Genomic DNA, 15,788 nt, shown 5'->3' on the forward strand with positions numbered 1-15,788 from the left:
GGAAATGTGGAGGTTGATTCTCTTTCTCTAAAAAAATATATGCCCGTTTGACTAGATCGTACTATGCCAACAGCCATTCTATACTGCTTATCAGAAATAACATGTTTTTTAATAGCTTTATGTAGAGCACTTAACTGACTGCTATATTCACAGAGGCCCTGAGGACCAGAGCATTATAGAGATTGCTCTTTGAATAACTGCAGATCTTTAGTGAAAAATACAGAAAAATATCGTATTTTTAAAAATAATAAATCAGGGGAGAAATAACCTAATTTTTACACCTCTGTTATTTTCAACCCAGAAATACCTTTATTTCTGTGTCTTGGAAAGTCAGGAAAAATCATGGAGTCGTATCCCCATCTTGTGGTATATAGAAATTGCCGCAAGGGCTATTTTAAGCCTTGTCTTTATTAATTGTGGATAGGATTTTAATTCTACCTATAGAATATAAAATATAGAATACTAGCTACAGAACATAAAATATTCTGACTTCCAGTTTCCTGATAACTCATCCTCAGTGCTAGCTCAAGAAATTGGGTATCACCAGCCTTATGGAGAATAGCAGCAAGTGCTGGTGGGACCTCCTATGATGATTTACAGCATATGTAAGAAGCAGTTGATTGGTTTTCTAATTGCTACCTCAGACTCTGTAACATACTCATGTTGACAAAAAATTTCTTTCCTTTGATGAGTTTGTGTTATTCTTGAAAAAAAAATGTGGTTCTCTAAGATGTTTAGATCTGGAGGCAGAGAATTGTATTTCTCTTCAGTAAAGGACTAAAGAAATGTTAGAAAAACCAAGAGTGGGGCCATGTACCCAGCAGAAAAGAAAGATAATGAAAGTTCAGGTGTTTAAGTAACTGGTTCTCTCTATTCTGTAGGCATAGGCATGCATGAGTATTTGGGTTTTCTTATACAGTGGAATCCGGGAGGAGTTTGTATGAACAGCAGGTGTTAGGAAACCAGCCAAGGAGCTGGTGGTGGAAGTAGCCAATTACTGAGCAAAAAGCACTGGGATCCAAGACTCCTGTATCTAATGATGAAGTCTTTTATTCAAGGAAAAAGATAGTATACTAAGTCTTATTCTTTATATAAAAACAATATTTATGAAATTCAGACATATTCTTAATGAAATGCAGACATTTTCTATTAGGTTGATATTTAGAGAAAAGGGTTTAAATTGTTTTGGGGGGATAGGATATGAATTCAAACACTATTTGTAAATTTACTGATTCTTTATCCTTGTTGTAGATTGTTTGGTCTTTAAGAGTAACCTATACAGACATATTTAAGAAATTGATGTCAGTTTGAATACTAATTTTGAGTAACTTCAAATTTCAGGTTTGCTTATGGGCAAAAACAGGGATGAATACCAATTTTTGACCAATATATATGTAATTTTTAAAAAATGTTACCATTTGAAAAAGAAATAAATATTAAAAAAAGTAATTTACAAACTGGATCATTAAAGTGGACTTGATTTTAATATTTTAGAACAAGGATTCACTTAAGTGAGTAAATTTCTGATAGAGACTGGCTTCAAGCCTTCAACCTTTTTGAAGATTATTTTTCTCATCCTCAGGTACTATAGATGAGATAATCTTTAAAGTGCCTTTCAGCAGTATAATTTATTAGTATTTAATTTTAGCAAGATGTTTCAGTAAAGGGTTACATTTGGCTGCATGTAAGAGAAAGGCTTAAGCAAGTAAGGTGTTTGGTTCTGTTTTCTCACGTAACAGGAAGTGTTAGAGGGATGCAGTCCAGGTTGGCGAAGTAGCTCCTCCAGGCTCCTGACTTGACTTTCCACTCTGCCATCCTTTAATGAATAGCTTTTGTTTGCCATGCTCACAAGATGGCTGCTTCATGTTCTTACCTGCTTCACCTTCTCTTTCAATAGAAAGAAGTAGGTGAAGGGAAAACGGCAAAGTGGAGGCCAGTCAAGTTTGTTTTCTTTCAAAGCATTTTCCAGCTTGCTGCACACAGTCTCCCCTTACATCTCATTGGTTAAAACTGCATCATATGGCCTCCTGTACTGCAAGAAAGGCGGGGAAATTTAGTGTTTTACTGAGCATAGTAGTGGGAAGAAGGGTAGAATGAGTATCTGTTATGCAGTTAGCTCTATTTGCCACACAAGGTCACTTTCAATGAGTACCATTTCTTTTTTTTTTTTTTTAAAGATTTTATTTATTTGAGACAGAGCTCACACAAGGGGGTGGGGATTGGGGGTGAGAGAGGCAGAGGGAGAGGGAGAAACAGGCTCCCCACTGAGCAGGTAGCCTGACTCTCAACTGGGGGCTCCATCCAGGACCGTGAGATCATGACCTGAGCCAAAGTCAGATGCTTAGATGACTGAGCCACCCAGGCACCCTAAGTACCATTTCATTTTAAAGTAATATGTATTCATTTAATACTATTTGGAAAATAAAAGACAAAGATAAATATTAAGTCAAATATATCTACTATTGACCTCTTTTTTTAAAGTTCTGCATGCATGTATATTAATTAAAAATTACAACCCAATAAATAAATGAACCCCAAAAAGGAATAAATAAGGATGACACTTTTAAAATATATATATAATATTAACCCTATTTCGTGGACAATTTTGTGTCCTGTACTAATCATGGACAATTAAACCAATAATTTCTTATGTTATATTTTATTCATGTATATTTTTAAGAGCTACATTACATTTCATTGCATTGGATTATTAATGTTCAATTCCTTTTCCCTATAGTTGAATATTTTAGGTTATTTGTGGTTTTAATTTTGAATAAAATAAAACCCACAGAGGATAATATGGCAAACAGTATATTCTAGTATTAGCAAATCTTTAATTTTTGTCACTTTTTGATTTCAAATGTTTTTTTTTTTTTTAAAGATTTTATTTATTTATTTGAGAGAGAGAGAGAATGAGAGAGAGCAAGCACATGAGGGGAGAGGGTCAGAGGGAGAAGCAGACTCCCTGCCGAGCAGGGAGCCCGATGCGGAACTCGATCCCGGGACTCCAGGATCATGACCTGAGCCGAAGGCAGAAGGCAGTCGCTTAACCAACTGAGCCACCTAGGCGCCCGATTTCAAATGTTTTAATGTAAACAATCTATAGAGTTGAGGACCCTTTCATTCCCTTTGTGTGTCTTTCCCTTTATAGGCAAGTATGATCATGGATTTGGTATATACCATTCTAATTTATTTTTAAATACCTTTTTCCAGATATTGTGTCTAAAAATGCATGTAAACATATATTGTACACATCATCCTTTTTTTATTTGTCCATGTTAATGCACAAAGATCTGGTAAATTTTATTTGCTATGTAGTATCCTACTATACATATATAGTATAATAACACATATCTTAATTTATTTATTCCCCTATTTATGTACATTGAGGATTTTTCAAAATCTCACTGTGACAAACATTGCCACAGGGAACATACTTATCCATGTCTCCTGATACAAAGTGTTCCTCCAGAATTGGCTAATTTTTCTGTAGAGGGCTAGATAGTTAATGCTTTCAACTTTGCAGGCCATTTGATCTCTGCTACAACTATTTGGTGCTGCCATTGTAGTGTGAAAGGAGCCATAGACAATACCTGAATGATGAATAGGTAGGGTTGTATTCTAACAAATCTTGGCTTACAAAAACAGCCTGTGGCTGGATTTGGTCTTCAGGCTATAGTTTGCTGGCCCTAGCTTTAAGGCAGTGGTCCTTAAACTTTGGTAGGTAACAGAATCATGCAGGGAACTTCATAAAAATACAAAGGCCAGTCAAAAATCCTTCAACCAGCTTGCCACTTCTGAGTTCTTTATTAACTTTCCAGATAATTCAGATATACACCAGAGTTTGAGAACCACTGCTGTAGTGCACATAGAGTGAAGTATTTATATCATGGGATTTGCACATTTTCAAATAATGATAAAATCCCTCTGGATCAATCAAAAGACACCTCAGGTCTGCAGTTAGTTCTGTAGGTCTGTAATAAATAAAAGCGGTGATAGGAGATAAGACTGGAAATATAAGCAGAGCCTCGATAACAAAGGATTTTGTATGCACGTGAACATTTTTATATGTGGTGGGAAGCTTTTGAAGTATTTAATATACAGTTTAAAAGCCTTCCCTCCCCCCCATGGAGAAAGGCTTCCCCAGGGTGGGTGAGGTTTGAGGCAGGGAAACCAGATAGGACACGTTTGTAACAGTCCAGGTAAGGGAAGGTGAGTTGTTCAGCTTGGGCAGTAGTATATGGGGATGGAGGCAATGTGACAGATTGAAGAGATATTTAGGAATGCGGATTTTATGAGTACATGGATGCTCAGGTGAGACTGGGAGAGGATTGGAGGAAGATTAAGGACTCTCCCTTGAACAATGATTACAGTGACTAGCACTGTAGGAATCAGAAGCAGGCGGAGTGTTAGGAAATGAGTTTAGTTTTGTGTGTATTATACAGATGATAGTGATCAGCAAGCACCTGGACATGGTTTTAGACTATGGAAAGTTGTCTCTCTGAATGGAGTCATCAGTGTCACCTGCAGTCATGAAAGTATGGGATTATTCAGAAAGAAATACAAAGTCTGAAAAGAAGGATTAAGGATGGAACCCTAGGGAATACGAAAACTTAGTTAGCTGAGGAGGTGATTCAGTGAAGATAACGGAGAACAAAATTATTGAGAAAGGGAGAGGGGAGAACTGGAAAAGAGTGATATCACAGAAGCCAAGGGAGGAGAAGCGTTTAATGAAGGTTCAGCAGAAGAATGTTCTTCAAGAAATTTCAGGTGCAGGGTAGGATAAAGCACATGGTCTGAAGTTCCAGCACATTATTGATTCAAAGGGGAAGAAGGTAAGCAGGTTAGAAGCAAATTAGAAGGTAGGCTATTGAAAGAAAATGTGGGGGGTCGCCTGGGTGGCTCAGTCGGTTAAGCGACTGCCTTTGGCTCAGGTCATGATCCCAGGGTCCTGGGATCGAGTCCCACATCGGGCTCCCTGCCCTGCGAGGAGCCTGCTTCTCCCTCTCCCACTCCCCCTGCTTGTGTTCCCTCTCTCGCTGTGTCTCTCTCTGTCAAATAAATAAATAAAATCTTTAAAAAAAAAAAAAAAAGGAAAGTAAATGTGGTGTAGTGGAAAAGAAGGAATGAGACAATGGAGTGGGTGTAACCCACTTTACCCAGAAACTTGGCTTTTTAGAATTAGACTGTCCTGGTTCAAATTCAAACTATGGAGCACTAAGGAAATTATTTCATCTCTCTGAGGCTTAATTTCCTCATATGTAAAATGAAGTTAATTAAGCTCTCTTGCAAGTTTGTCATGAAGATTATTGGAGATGTCTAAAGCAAATAGCATAGTGCCTAACACAGTAAGCACTTCCTTTGATAAAGTGTTAGTTCCCTTCTTCCCTTTCCTTGATAATGGGAACTTTAGAGGGAGCTCTAAGTTTCATTAGAACAAGTCTGTTGTGAAATTAACCTTAGCCCATTTCAAGGAAATAAGGACAAGGGTAAGTTGTGCAATATGTTTTCACTTACTCAGCTGTGTTGTTGTGTAAGTTGTGAATCTTCTGGTACCTCTTAAAAGTATAGTAGAATTCTGTGGCTTTTTAGTACCTTTCCAGAAAGCAGGGGCCTCTCCAGGGATATAACAAAAAGCACTGAACTTTTCTTGGGATTGCTGGGTAGACATTTTCTAACCCCTTCTATTTACATCCAGCAGAAGAACCTAGTGCCTACCTCCAAGAATTTCCTGGTGTATTGAGCAAAGATCTATAGCCATTCACTGGAAGACTAGAATCTGTTTTAAGCATTCCAGATGACTAAAAGTTAAGGATAATGAGGCTGTGTTGTCTGTGATGAGCAGTAGCTATTTTTCAGGTTCTGACATGGGACTCTAGACTTCTTCTTTAATCGCCAGTTAGAATATGAAGCTGAGGATTCAGCTAAACTCTTTATCAGAACTTTATCGCTCCTGGTACACAGCCCCATAGGTGGTTCCCCAGCAATGTTTTGAGTAATCTTTCAGTGCTTTACTGTCACTGTTAGCGTACTGGTAATTGATGTCTTCTCTCTTTGATTAATTTATTTAGGCCCACTCAAGCTTAGTACCTATGACACTGTGCTGCAAACAGGAACAATGATCGGCCTCTCTACTTCCCTGTTTTCCTTTACTGTCCAGCATTGCCATGTCCCTAGTTGCTGGTCAATATGTAGAGTTGTGGTCCTTTAATTTTCAAACTGTGTAACAATCATGTGAATAATTTATTAAAAATGCACATTCTTGGGCTTACCCCTGGAGATCCTTATTTGGTAGGTCTGGGATAAGGCCTGGGCATTTGTATTTTTTAGTGACATCTCAATAGGTTCTGTTGCAAAGCACTATTATATATAAAATAGCAACAACAATAACAGATTTAGGGGATCTAGATCCCTCAGAGAAAGATAGCCTCTCTTGTGAAAAGTTACTATAAAACCTTTATCAAAAAGTTCTACCGTATCCCTGTGGTCAGCTCTGTTTCATGGTGGAAGTCCTGTTCCTTGATTCATTAGGAATCATAAAACTGATGACTCCTTACCTTAAAGTCTGTTTTGGCTGCTATAAAAAAATACCACAGACTAGGTGGCTTACAAACAACAGAAATATACTCCTCACAGTTATGGAGTCTGGAAGTCCAGGATCACAGTACCAGCAGATACGGTGTTTGGTAACACAGCTTGATTTTTGGTTCAGAGATGGCTCCTTCTTGTTGTGTCCTCACATGGTGGGAGGGGCTAAGGACCTCTGTAGAGTCTTTTTTACAAGAGCATTAATCCTATTCATGAGGCCTCTACCCTCATGACCTGAGCATCTCCCAAATACCATCATTTGAGGCATTAGGATTTCAACGTATGAATTTGGGGAGGACACACGTTCAGACCATAGCACTTCTATTTCTCTCTGCTTCTTTTTCCAATCAGTGCATTCCCTTGTTTCTCATTATACCCAGACATCTTGGTTCCTTCAGGGAAACCTCTCCAGAACACACACTCTGTCAGTCAGATGGAGATAGCACAGAAGATCCTGCTCCCAAAGCCTGCAAGGCTATCTGGTGATGGAAGACATGAAGGAGAAAGTATGGAAACAGAGAAACATTATTTAGGAAAATGTTGAGTTTCACATTAAATGTTCTCTGGAAGACTCTTGATCAATTTGTAGAAAATCAAGTTATAGGAAATTAATTTGCTGAAATCTAAATCTTTGAATACATTCTTATGATTATAACCCTAGCATTTTTTTTTAATTTTTTTTTTTAAAGATTTTTATTTATTTATTTGAGAGAGAGAGACACAGCAAGAGAGGGAACACAAGCAGGGGGAGTGGGAGAGGGAGAAGCAGGCTTCCCGCCAAGCAGGGAGCCTGATGCGGGGCTCGATCCCAGGACCCTGGGATCATGACCTGAGCCGAAGGCAGATGCTTAACGACTGAGCCACCCAGGCGCCCCTAACCCTAGCATTTTAAAGAATGTTCAATTTGTTAAGAACTAAAACTTATGAAAATGGCTTAGCATTTAATATCATCATTGAAAAATATGTTCAGAAAAAGAATATGTTTCGGTTTTAAGTTCACATGCATGGAAGACTCTCTTAAAAGCAAGTTTTTGATAAATTGGTAAATTTAGGATCCTAGGTGAATTGTCCTCTTTGCAAGTTAATCCTTTGGTCAATTTACTTCTTGAAATATTAACTTTTGGATATTTACCTAGTTTCCCTTCTGAAGTATGTTTCAACTTTCCTTAGGACAAACCATAAAATCTCTCTCCTTGCCCTGCTTAGCAGGAAAAGCATGAAGGAAGAGATGGTTTTAAGTCTTACAAATTCAGCCAGACTAGTGTCTTCATCATGCACTTGAGCCTTTAAAGAAACAAGACTCTCCTCTCATATCATTCTCTATTTTGGTCCATTTATGTTCTACATGCTGACTTCCGATGTCCTTAATCATCGCCCTACTCTTTTGTTCATCCTGATGCCCCATACCATTTTCCCAAATGTGATTCCCTGTATTGTGAGTCAGATTCTTCTTTTAGTTATGCTGCTTCATGGGGTCCTGGACAAACATCCAGCCCAGTTTGGACCTTCCAGGGAACTATTACTTCACTGCAGCATCCAGTCAGGCTCCCAGTGGGTTCATTCTGGTTATTTCCACCTTCAGAACATTCTTAGAAATTTTGTTTTAAAAGTCATAAATATATATTTTAGAACGTAATAACCAGGCGTTAATAGTAGTGAGCCTAAAGCACTATTGACATCCCTAAATATATTTGTGTTTAAAGTGATATATCAGGGGCGCCTGGGTGGCTCAGTCGGTTAAGCAGCTGCCTTTGGCTCAGGCCATGATCCTGGGGTCCTGGGACCGAGCCCCGCGTCCGGCTCCCCACTGAGCGGACAGCCTGCTTCTCCCTCTCCCTCTGCCTGCCACTCTGCCTACTTGTGCTCTCTCTCTATCTCTCTGTCAAATGAATAAATAAAATCTTTAAAAAGAAAAATAAAGTGATATATCAGCCACATAGTGAAAGGGCTACTGAAGGGATCTTGTATTCTCAAGAATGTGGTATAAACAAAGCAAGAAAAGGAATTCCCACTAGCCATCTGGCTAGTGGTAGATCTGTAGAATCCATCTGAGACTGCTTCCTGATGTCTGTCCTAGATATCACCAGATTTGTGTTCTCCCCAAAGATCATGTGTCAGTTTGGAGACAGGTGTGTAGCCCAAATCACAAAACAAGTAACACAGATTTTATATATAAATCTAATAACAATGTTGTCCACAAGGGGGCACTTGGTATTTAAGCATGCAGAAGGCTGTATTCATTCATGGCAATTGCCTTCATTGAAAAGTACGGCATATCTTGGAGCTGTGATTAATTGTATTCTCATATTTTTCTCTTGTAAGCATTCAGTAGAGTGGTTTTTTTACTTGTAGTTTTTATATGTTCTTTAGTATAGTATAGCAATTACCATTGCTTAAAAAGTTGGCTAATAGAGCTTCGTTTTTACTTAGGATAGAAGAAAGGGCCTTAAGAAAAAAAAAAAACAACTAAGTATATTTGCTTTCAGGTATGTAAAAGTGTCCTGAAATTTCTTATTCTTACCCTGTTGTTTCAGTGTACCGTTGGAAGTGACCTTTTCCAAGCAAATTAAGGCACGAGCATAGGTGAAATATTAAGTGCTGATTAGTATCCGAAACAAAACAAAACAACTACTCTATGATAAGAGAAGAATTAATTTTTGTGTATGGAATTTCTTTTTGGTTAATTTCCAGTGGAATCTTCAATTTAGCTATGGCTTTAGTATGTCTTTTCAGGTATAGTTTTCTAGTATTTGACCATTAATTATATAATCAGCTAAAACAAGCTCCTTGGAAAGATGAAGAACATTAAGTTTGGGTCTTCTAATGAATTATAAATGATGCGATGAGAGAATATGTGCCTTTGATAAAACCATTTTGTTAAGAACCTAAAACTGCTCTTAAAAAGGTATTAATTAATTAATTAATTTAAAAAATTGTCCTGGGGAGAAAACGAGAATACATTCTGGATTTTGTAAAAACTGTGTTAGTCATTAAATACCCTGGATCATTAAAAGCAAGGTATTTGTAGTTATCCATTAAAAGATTATTATGAACATCAGAAATCCTTTAAAATTATACTACAGTAACTTCAGTGCTTCTTAATACCGTTTTTTTTTTTAGAGCAGTTTTAGATTCTTAACAAAATTGGAAGGAAGGTGCAGAGACTTCTCACATACTCCCTACCCCTATACATGCATAGCCTCCCCATTATCAACATTACTGGAATGAACCTACATTGACTCCTCATAATCGCCCAAAGTCCATAGTTTACCTTAGGGTTTACTCTTGGTGTTGTACATTCTGTGGGTTTGGAAAATGTACAATGACATATATCCATCCTTATACTATAATACAGAGTATTTTCACTGCCCTAAAAATCCTATGTGCTCCACCTGTTCCTTCCCACTGTCCACCCCCAACCTCTGGCAACCACTGATCTTTTTATTGTCTGCATAGTTTTGCCTTTTCCAGAATGTCATATAGATGCAGTCATACAGTATATAACCTTTTCAGATTGATTCTTTCACTTAGTAATATGCATTTAAGATTCCTCCATGTTTTTTTCATGCCTTTATAGTTCATTTGTTTTTAGTGCTGATAATACTTCATTGTCTGGATGTATCATAGTTCATTTATCCATCCACCTACTGAAGGACATCTTGGTTACCTCCAAGTTTTAGTAGCTGTGAATAAATATGCAGGTTTTTGTAGGGACCTAAGTTTCAACTCCTTTGAGCAAATACCAAGGAGTGCAATCACTGGATCGTATGGTAAGAGTATGTTTAGTTTTGTAAGAAACTGCCAGACTGTTTTCTTTTTTTTTTTTTTTGAAAGATTTTATTCATTTATTTGAGAGAGAGAACACTAGCAGGGGGAGGAACAGAGGGAGAAGGACAAGCAGACTCCGTGCTGAGCACAGAGTCTGACGTGGGGCTCAATCCCATAACCCTGAGATCATGACTTGAGCAGAAATCAAGAGTCCTACATTTAACTGACTGAGCCACCCAGGCACCCCTGCCAGACTGTCTTCTAAAGAAGCTGTACCATTTTGCATTCCCACCTGCATTGTATGAGAGTTTCTATTGCTCCACATCATCATTGGCATTTGGTATTTTCAGTGTTGTGGATTTTGGCCGTTCTCATAGATGAGTAGTGGTATCTCCTTGTTGTTTTAATTTGCATTTCCCTGATGACACATGATGTGGAGCATTTTCTCATATGCTTATTTTTCATCCATATATCTTCTTTGATGAGGTATTTGTTAAGATCTTTGGTCCATTTTTAAATCAGGTTGTTGTTGAGTTTTAAGAGTTCTTTGTGGGGGCGCCTGGGTGGCTTAGTCGGTTAAGTGGCTGCCTTCGGCTCGGGTCATGATCCCAGGGTCCTGGGATCGAGCCCCACATCGGGCTCCCTGCTCGGTGGGGAGCCTGCTTCTCCCTCTCCCTCTGCCTGCCTCTCTGCCTACTTGTTCTATCTCTCTGTGAAATAAATAAATAAAATCTTAAAAAAAAAAAAAGTTCTTGTGTATTTTAGGTAACAGTCCATTATCAGATGTGTGTTTTGCAAATATTTTCTCCTAGTGTGTGGCTTGTCTTCTAATTCTCTTGGCATTGTCTTTCACAGAGCAAAAGTTTTTAATTTTAATGAAGACCAGCTTATTTATTATTTCTTTCATTGATAGAACCTTTGGTGTTAGATCTAAAAAAGTATCACCATACCCAAGGTCATCTAAGTTTTCTCTTATGTCATCTTCCAGGAGTTATATATTTTTGCATTTTATTTTATTTTTTTAAAGATTTTATTTATTTATTTATTTGAGAGGGAAAGAGAGCATGAGCGGGGGCAGGGGCAGAGGGAGTGGGAGAAGTAGGCTCCCCACGGAGCAGGGAACCTAATGCTGGGCTCGATCCTAGGACCCTGGGATCATGACCTGAGCCGAAGGCCAAGGCTTAACCGACTGAGCCACCCAGGCGCCCCTAGTTTTGCATTTTACATTTATCCCTGTTATCCACTTTGGGTTAATTTTTGTGAAGGGTGTAGTCTAGATTCGTTTTTTTGCATGTGGATATCCAGTTGTTCTGGCACCATTTGTTGAAGAAACTGTCTTTGCTCCATGGCATTGCCTTTGTTCCTTTGTCAAAGATCAGTTGAAAAAGGATCTATTTGTTCTGGGTGGTCTATTTCTGGGCTTTCTATTCTGTCCTATTTATATATCTATCCTTTTGTTAATACCAATCTTGATTACTGTAGCTTTTTGATAAGTCTTGAAGTTGGTAAACATCAGTCCTCCAATTTTGTTCTTCTTTTTCTTTTTTAAGATTTTATTTATTTATTTGAGATAGAGTGAGAGCAAGCAAGGGAGAGAGAGAGCGCGCGCGCATGAGCTGGGGGGAGGGGCAAAGGGAGAGGGAGAAGCAGACTCCCCACTGAGCAGGGAGCCTGACACTGGGCTTGATCCCAGGATGCTGAGATCATGACCTGAGCTGAAGGCAGCCGCTTAACTGACTGAGTCACCTAGGTGCCCCTGTTCTTCTTGCTCAAAGTCATATTGGCTGTTTGAGCCTTTTGCTTCTTCTATAAACTTTAGAATCAGTTCATCAATATCCATAAAATAACATGTTGGAATTTTGATTGAGATTGCATTGAATCTATAGATTATGTTGGGAAGAGCTGACATCTTGACAATATTGAGTCTTCCTATCCATGAACATGGAGTATTTTTTCCATTTATTTAGTTCTTTGATTTTGTTCATCATAGTTTTGTAGTTATCCTTATCCAGATCTTACACATAATCTTGTTAGATTTATACCTAAGTATTTCATTTTGGGGGGTGCTAATGTAAATGATACTGTGTTTTTTAATTTCAAATTCTACTTGTTCAGGAGTACCTGAGTGGCTCAGTCACTAAGCGTCTGCCTTCGGCCCAGGTCATGATCCCAGGGTCCTGGGATCAAGCCCCATGACGGGCTCCCTGCTCGGCAGGAAGCCTGCCTCTCCCTCTCCCACTCCCGCTGCTTGTGTTCCCTCTCTCGCTGTGTCTCTCTCTGTCAAATAAATAAATAAAATCTTAAAAAAAAATTCCACTTGTTCATTGCCAGTATATAGGAAAACAATTGATTTTCATATATGAACCTGGTCATTCTGCAACCTTGTTATAATCACTTATTAGTTCCAGAGTTTGTTGTTTATTATTTTGGATATTCTACATAGATGATCATGTTATCTGCAAACATTTTTTTTTGGTCTTCCTTCCCAGTCTATATACATTTTATTTCCTTTTCTTGCCTTATTATATTAGCAAGGACTTCTAGTGTGATGATAGGAATAGGAGCACATCTATCAGGATAGATATTCTCCTTCAGTCAGGAGTTTTTTCTGGAGAAATTAAGAAATTAAGCTGCAGAAGCTCTGGATTTTGGGCCTTCAGGCACAGAGGAAGATGAGAATGTGATAGAGGTCTAAGAATGATGGAATTAAACAAAAATATGTAATCTGAATAAGGAACTCTTCTCAGCTTTCTTCCCTTGCTCTACTCCCAGAAAACCAGTGGCTAGGATTAAACCTCACAAGGGAGGAGATTGGACAGTTCTTCAGTTGAAAAACTGAAATGCCCTTAAGAAAAGACTGTTAGTCTGGCTGCCCAGAGGATGCACCTCACAGACTTCCCAGGATAGGGAAGTTAATTGACTGAGGACCCCAGGTATTAGGCTTTAAAATACGTCACTACTTTTGCACCAAGACCACACCTCCCATGGGCTGCTCCGTGCCCATATCGGGTACAGTGGGGATACTAAGGCAACCCTATTCCTGGAAAACATGGGACTCCATTGTCAGTGACTTTGGCTTAAGGATTCCTTGATGGTTTTGCCAAACTTTCCTTAGGCTGCATGCCAGCCTACGATGCTTCCAGTTCCACCTAACTTTCTTTTCCTTTCCCCTTCACTAAGGCTCTGACTTACATTATAATCAAACTAGTTTTCCAGCCTTCTCCTGCTCCTTCCCTGTTTCCTCACAGGCAGGCATTTCTGAGAACAGAATCCTTTCACATTTAATCCCATCTTGGTGTCTGCTTCTCAGAAGACTAAGTCTACAACTAGAGGCACTGGGAGTGATGCAAAAAAATAGGAGGTAAGATGGGGATTTGGGCCTGGCTCGCTTACTTTGTGGCAGGGCAGAGGATGCTGTCCTGATCTGTAGATGTGGCACCAATAGATCCTGGCTCAGTGTGGCAGTTGAACTACTAAAGACTTCACTGATGGTGACCTTGGAAAATGTTATTGCAGAGGGCAATATTATAGAAGAATCCATGATGTAGGCATTTGGAAAAGATGGGGTTATTTTTATTTTTATTTTTTTTAAAGATTTTATTTTTTTAACAGAGAGAGACACAGCGAGAGAGGGAACACAGGCAGAGGGAGTGGGAGAGGGAGAAGCAGGCTTCCCGCGGAGCAGGGAGCCCGATGCGGGGCTCGATCCCAGGACCCTGGGATCATGACCCGAGCCGAAGGCAGACGCTTAACGACTGAGCCACTCGGGCGCCCCAAGATGGGGTTATTTTTAAGTTGTATTGACACCCTGTGTAAGGATAAATGAGACTGAGAATAGTTAACAAGCGCTAATATCTAAGAGTGAAAACCAGAGAGCCTTGGTGGTGGAGGTCTTTTATACCAGTAGTAGAAGGGCAGACTTGTAGAACAACAAGGCTGAAGACCTGATTGTGAGTTGCAGAGTTCCAGAGGCATTTAAATGCTCAGTCCATGCAGGTGTGTTATGCAAAGGGCAGGGCCCTAATAGGAATAACCAGGGATCCTGAAAAGTGTGACAGGACATCTGGATGGATGCCCCTAAGGCTGTTGACTCCACGACTCCAGCTGGACCCTCTGGACCACTTCTACCTCTAGTAAGGGCTAGAATACTCACTGTTTTAGAAGATGCTACAGAGTCCTCCCTCCGATAAGGCAACGGGTTCTCCCCTCAGGAGCTGCTCCCACCTCCTCATGTGGCTGCCAGGCCAGTTAATGAGGGTGCTGTTCAACATCTATTAAAAAAAATAATAATAAGGAATGGAGGAGCAGGAGGCCTAGGACAGTCAGCCCAATAGAAAGCACAATTCTTTGCTCATGTCCCAGATCTGAACCAATTTTCAGTTCTAGAAATCATTGACCAAAGAGGTAGCTGGGTTCCTGGGAGAAAGGACCCTATATCAGTCCATGTATGTATCATGACCATATCACCAGTCTTCCTCCAAAAGGGCCTCTGACCACTTATGTGGATGACTGTACACTGTGGGAAAGGAAATAACCAGACATTTTGAGGTCTGAGTTGACATTGATTCCCCAAATAGGAATCTGTGCCCACCATCCAAATCATATGTGCCCATAGAGTCCCCTACCCTCACAGTGATCATTTTCTCAGTCCCTGAGTACGTAATTGAACTTATACTTGGCAGTTGAAGTTAACCCCCACACTGGGTCTTCATCTCTGAAGTAAAAACTATCATGATGGGAAAAACCAATTGGAAACTTTAGAACTGTCCCTCTCCCACCCAAGGCCAAAATTGTAAAGCAAAAGCAATTTCTTAACCCAGGGAAGACAGCAGAGATTAGTGCCACAAATAAAAACCTAAGAGATGCAAGGGTCTTGGTGCCTGTCATTACTCTAAATGGCCAGTTTGGATGTATTGTAGAGAAAGACTGTAAGCCACTGCAGGTTTAACCAATTATTAGCCCCAAGTGCAGCTGCTTTGCCGGATATGGTGTCACCGCTAAAGCAGACTAATAAGTCTTCAGGTGTAGGATATGCAACCACTGACTTGGAGAATGCATTCTTTTTGTGCCAATTAGAAAAGAGTATCAAGAACAGTTTTCGACTTCTGGTTTTGGCTCAATATGCATAGTGCTATCATTACAACAAGAAAAAGGTGAATAATCTGAAAATCAATCACTCAGTGAACTGAGTTTTCAGGGCAAACTCCCATCCTGAAATCTATATAAAACAGACAAATCCAGGTAGTCACTAACATCTGCTTATCTGGAACCGAAGCTGCTAGAAACATAAACTGGTAGGAACACTTAAATAGTGATTTTGATGAATTAATGGAGGAAAAATAGGCAAATCCACTATTAAAGTTGAAGACTTCAGCAGCCACCCTGTCAGTAACTGATAGATCAAAAACGGAGAAAAGTCAATAAAGACATAG

The 15,788-nt window shown here is 39.3% G+C and overlaps 1 protein-coding gene across 1 annotated transcript in view; it reads left to right on the forward strand.

Annotated features, from left to right (window-relative positions):
* CCDC169 (coiled-coil domain containing 169) overlaps positions 1–15,788 on the forward strand; it is a 51,630-nt gene that overhangs the window by 15,452 nt on the left and 20,390 nt on the right.

Source organism: Mirounga angustirostris, unplaced genomic scaffold (genome assembly GCF_029215605.1).
Source record: "Mirounga angustirostris isolate CCGP_5_RB_7025 unplaced genomic scaffold, mMirAng1.0.hap1 SCAF_3, whole genome shotgun sequence".
Classification (NCBI taxonomy): domain Eukaryota; kingdom Metazoa; phylum Chordata; class Mammalia; order Carnivora; family Phocidae; genus Mirounga; species Mirounga angustirostris.